General features: G+C 51.1%; 1 pseudogene; it reads left to right on the top strand.

Moving 5' to 3' along the window:
- Positions 1-1,277: 1,277 nt before the first annotated feature.
- Positions 1,278-5,604, top strand: LOC130867470 (uncharacterized; annotated as a pseudogene).
- The last annotated feature ends 262 nt before the right edge of the window (positions 5,605-5,866 follow it).

Genomic DNA, 5,866 nt, shown 5'->3' with positions numbered 1-5,866 from the left:
TAGTGAAATGGCAGGAAACTGTTCTGAAAGATCCTACAGACCCCCTCCTCAGAACCCGCAGCTAGCAGGCTCCCCGGGAGAACGTCCTGTTTGCTTGAAAGATTCTCAGGATCAGCAGCTAGCCTGCTCTCGTGAGAGGAAAACAGGATATCTATAAGATAGGACATCTACAAAGCAGGATGACTTCAAAGTAGGATACCTATAAGATAAGAGCAGGATGTCTGCTGCCAGACATCCATGCTGGGAGAGGAAAACCATTCATGCCACCCCCCCCCCCGCCTCATTCTGATAACCACGCTTCTGCTTCTGTAAATTGCTTTTTGCTGCCCTCTTTCCTATAAAAAGTCCTCCTCCCAGTCTACAGGCGCGCAAGTCCTCCGAAAGACTTTGCCGCCCGCAGGTACCTGTGTCTACCTAATAAACCTCTTGCAGTTTGCATCCGACTCGTGGTCTCGGCCTGGTCTGTGGGTCCGGGGTCTCCACCTGAGGGAAGGTCCCTACCGGGGGTCTTTCATTTGGTGCATTGGCCGGGAATTGAAGGCCCCCACCCAGGGACCACCGACCCACCATCGGGAGGTAAGCTGGCCAGCACCGATTTGTTAGTCTGTGTCTGCGTCGTTTCTGTGCTTTGTTAACTCTGTACACTCAGATCTGGGTGCTCTGTATCTGGCGGGCCCAGGAAGGAGCTGACGAGCTCGGACTTCCACCCCGCAGCCCTGGAAGACGTTCCAAGGGTGTCTGGAGCCCTGAATTAGGTGGCAGCTTTTTCCGGAGCTCAATCTGTATCCCAAAGTCTTGCTTTGCTGACTTGGGTCTGAATCTGGAGCCTTTTCGGTGCTCATCTGACGGGCCACATTCCAAAGGTGGCCGGAGCCTGATTTTTCACAGTCTCCGTCTGAAGTTTTGCTTTCGGTTTTGCGCCAAAGCCGTGCTGAGCGTCCATATTGTTTGTGTCTGACTGTTGGATTTTTGTGTTTAAATATGTTCTTTGTTTTTGTATATCTGTTTGTGCTCGAGTCTAAATCTGGTACCATGGGTCAATCGTTAACAACCCCTCTTCACTTAAGAAGGGGGGAAAATTGGGGTTTTAACTGTTTCTCAGAGACTGGAACTGATGGTATTTAGTAACAACAATGTCTGTCATTGTACTCTTACTGGAATTGACCTGATGATATTTGTAACTGCTTATAGAAGTTGGAAAAGTTTGACACACCCTGTAAAATGTTGAGCCTCCTCCATATGCAGGATCAGATAGCCCAGAGGGACCTGAAGCGGCGATGGCCGAGGGGCCCCCACAAGAATCCCCGGCCCTCTCACCTATGGCTGGCCAACAGAGGGACAGACGCGAGCCGCCGCCTGATTCCACCCCCCACGCCCTTCCCCTCCGAGAGTGTCCGAATGGGCAGCAACAGTACTGGCCATTCTCAGCTTCTGATCTCTATAACTGGAAACAGCATAACCCTTCCTTTTCCAAAAACCCAGTGGCGCTGACTAATCTAATCGAGTCTATTTTAGTCACCCACCAGCCCACCTGGGATGATTGCCAGCAACTCTTGCAAGCCCTGCTGACCTCAGAGGAAGAGCAAAGAGTCTTTTTGGAGGCTCGGAGAAACGTTCCAGGCGACAACGGTCACCCAACCCTTTTGCCTAACGAAATTGACGAGGCCTTCCCTCTGACGCGACCTGATTGGGACTTCACCACAGCTGCAGGTAAGGGACACCTACGCCTCTATCGCCAGCTGCTTATAGCAGGTCTCCGAGGGGCAGCATGCCGCCCCACTAATGTGGCTCAGGTAAAGCAAGTGATACAAGGGAATGAGAAAACTCCCTCTGCCTTTTTAGAGAGGTTTAAGGAAGCATACAGAATGTATACTCCCTATGACCCGGGGAACCGGGGCAGGCCATTAGTGTTTCAATATCCTTTATTTGGCAGTCCAGTCCGGATATCAGAAGTAAATTACAGAGGCTGGAAGGTCTGCAGGGGTATACAATACAGGATCTGCTGAAGAGGCAAAGAAAGAGAGAAGGAAAGGAGAATTTACAAGTATATTCAGAGGAGCAACCAATAAATGAGGAAAGAGACATGAAACAGAATAAAGAATTAAGCAGGCTGCTGGCCACTGTAGTTCAAGGACAAGAAAGAGAGGGAGGTAGGCTGGGAGAAAGGAAGGGGGCCAAAATGGACAGGGACCAATGTGCTTATTGCAAAAAAAGAGGCTCTTGGACCAGGGCATTCTCATCCCCTGCCGGTCACCATGGAATACCCCCCTTTTACCAGTAAACAAACCAGGGACTGGGGACTACCGGCCAGGGCAGGATTTGAGGGAGGTCAACAAAAGGGTGAAGGACATGCACCCCATGGTCCCCAACCCCTATAACTTATTGAGCACTCTGCCACCATCCCACGTTTGGTATACCATATTAGACTTAAAGGATGCCTTCTTCTGCTTGCGGCTGCATCCGGAGAGCCAGCCCCTTTTTGCCTTTGAATGGAAGGACCCAGATCTTGGTCTTTTGGGTCAATTGACCTGGACTAGGCTCCCCCAGGGATTCAAGAACAGCCCGACCCTCTTTGATGAGGCTCTGCACCGGGACCTGGCGACTTTCGGGTCCAGTACCCCACCCTGACATTGCTCCAATACGTTGATGACCTCCTTCTGGCGCCGCTTCAGAGAAAGAATGTCAGGAGGGCACAAAGTCCCTCCTACAGACATTGGGACAATTAGGATATCGGGTATCAGCCAGGAAGGCTCAGATGTGCCAGAAGCAAGTCATTTACCTAGGTTATCAATTAAAAGATGGACAGAGATGGCTGACCGAGGTGAGCAAACAGACTACACTAACATCCCTGCCCCCCGGAACCCCCGCCAGCTGCGAGAGTTTCTGGGAACAGCGGGATTCTGCCGCCTCTGGATCCCAGGGTTTGCCGAGATGGCTGCACCCTTGTATCCTCTAACTAAACAAGGGACAATGTTTGATTGGGGAGAGGAACAGCAGAGGGCTTTCAAAAACATTAAGAAAGCCTTACCAGCCTCCCCTGCTTTAGGCCTCCCTGACATCACCAAACCCTTTGACTTGTTCGTGGATGAGAGACAGGGTTACGTCAAAGGGGTCCTAACTCAAAAACTGGGCCCTTGGAGGCGTCCTGTAGCTTATCTCTCAAAGAAACTCAACCCAGTTTCTTCAGGGTGGCCGCCCTGTCTGCGAATGGTAGCAGCTATTGCAGTCCTCACTAAAGACGCGGGTAAACTAACCCTGGGCCAGCCACTGACTATCCTGGCACCCCATGCGGTGGAAGCCTTGGTCAAGCAGCCTCCAGACCGCTGGCTCTCCAATGCCAGCATGACTTACTACCAAGCCCTGCTCCTGAATGCGGACCGGGTGCAATTCGGACCTGTGGTCGCTCTTAATCCCGCGACCTTGCTCCCCCTGCCTGAGGACCCGGAACACCACGACTGCCTCCAGATCCTCGCAGAAACACACGGGACCAGACCGGACCTGACGAATCAACCCCTCCGAGATGCTGACTATACTTGGTATACGGATGGCAGCAGTTTCCTGGCAAATGGGAAACGAAAGGCGGGGGCAGTAATGACAACAGAGACTGAGGTAGTTTGGGCAGAAGCCTTACCAGCAGGCACCTCCGCCCAGAGGGCTGAACTCATCGCTCTGACCTAGGCACTCCGGATGGCAGAAGGTAAGAGACTGAATGTTTATACGGATAGCCGATATGCATTCGCCATGGCTCACATACATGGGGAAATTTATTGAAGACGAGGGCTGCTGACCTCAGAAGGAAAGGAAATTAAAAACAAACTTGAGATACTGGCACTCCTGAAAGCCTTATTTTTGCCCCCAAAATTAAGTATTATGCACTGCCCTGGGCATCAAAAAGGCCATAGCCCTAAGGAAAAGGGAAATAGGCTGGCAGATAACGCTGCTTGAGAGATTGCTATAAAATCAACCAAGACCTCCCAAGCTCTCCCCTTGATGAACCCGGAAGAGGCCCAAGCCTCCAGTTCGCTACCCTATAGTAAAGAGGACATTGATCTCCTAAAGAAAATGGGGGCCACATATGACCCCGAAAAGCAACATTGGGTTTTCAAGGAAAAGATTGGTATGCCAACAAAACATACTTATAAAATAATAGACTACTTGCATAAATTGACTCATTTGGGGCCAAAGAAGATGAAAACCTTGTTGGACAGACAGGAGTCAGGCCAATACCTCCTGAACAGGGACGGAGCCCTGCAAAAAGTGACTGATGAATGCCAAGCCTGCGCTCAGGTAAATGCAGGCAGAATCAAGCTTGGTCCAGGAGTTCGGGCACGGAGACATTGTCCCGGAGTACATTGGGAGATCGACTTTACAGAGGTTAAGCCAGGTCTCTAGGGGTACAGATACCTCCTGGTGTTCATAGACACTTTTTCAGGATGGGTAGAAGCCTTTCCCACCAAAAACGAAACCTCAAAGGTGGTGACCAAAAAGCTCTTGGAAGAAATATTTCCCAGGTACGGAATGCCTCAAGTCTTGGCACCGATAATGGGCCCGCCTTCGTCTCCCAGGTAAGTCAGTAGGTGGCCAAACTCCTAGGGGTCGAATGGAAATTACATTGTGCGTATAGACCCCAAAGTTCAGGACAGGTAGAATGCATGAATAGAACAATTAAGGAGACCTTATCCAAATTAACGCTTGCAACTGGCACTAGAGACTGGGTGCTCCTCTTACCATTGGCCCTGTACAGGGCCCACAACACCCTGGGGCCTCATGGACTGACTCCTTTTGAAATCCTATATGGGGCTCCTCCCCATTTATAAATTTCTTTAATTCAAACATTGCCGATTTTGCTAACAGTCCTTCTCTGGAGGCTCATTTACAGGTGTCTACAGATTGTGCAGAGAGAGGTTTGGAGGCCACTCGCCGCTGCTTACCAAGACCAACTGAACCAGCCGGTGGAACCGCATCCCTTCCAGATAGGAGATACTGTTTGTGTCCGCAGACACCAGACCTAAAACTTGGAACCTCGGTGGAAAGGCCCTTACACTGTCCTTCTGACCCCCAATGGCACTAAAGGTTGACGGCATCACAGCCTGGATCCACGCCTCACACGTTAAGGCCGCCCATACAGCTGACAAAATGGAGCCCGCCGCAACCCCAGCATGGAGAGCCCAACGCACTTAAAACCCCTTAAAGATAAGGCTTACCCGTGGGGCCCTTGGATCATTATATGGGCCCTACTAAGACTGGGGATGGCGACATTCCCGGGATATGACTGCCATCACCCGGGGGGTGGAGGGGGACGACATGGGACCAGGAACAAAGACTTCTATGTTTGTCCAGGACAAAACACACAAAAGGGACATGGAGGGCCGGGGGACGGTTACTGTGCCCAATGGGGTTGTGAAATGACGGGGGAGGCTTACTGGAAACCCTCCTCCATCTGGGATCTAATCACGCTCAGACGAGGAACCACGCCTGGGTACTCGGGAAGGGGACCCTGGACTTGCGGGGGAAAAGCTTGTGGCCCTTGCTATGATATCGCTACCGCTACCAATGTCCAGGACGCCACCCCAGGAGGTAGATTATGGAGACCAGCCAATTTAGACAACTTCAGGCAGCCATGCATACTGATATCAAGGCACTGGAAGAATCGGTTAGCGCACTTGAAGAGTCATTAACCCCCCCTCTCAGAGGTAGCCCTACAAAACAGGAGGGGGCTAGACATGTTGTTTTTACAAGAGGGAGGGTTATGCTCAGCACTCAAAGAGGAATGTTGTTTCTATGCGAACCACACTATGACAAAGCTTAGAGAGAGGTAAAGACAGACACAAAAGCTGCTCGAATCACAACAGGGATGGTTCGAAGG

This window comes from Chionomys nivalis, chromosome X (genome assembly GCF_950005125.1).
Source record: "Chionomys nivalis chromosome X, mChiNiv1.1, whole genome shotgun sequence".
NCBI classification, from domain to species: domain Eukaryota; kingdom Metazoa; phylum Chordata; class Mammalia; order Rodentia; family Cricetidae; genus Chionomys; species Chionomys nivalis.
Note: the sequence above shows the minus strand (reverse complement) of the source record. Positions and strands in the feature narration are given on the sequence as shown.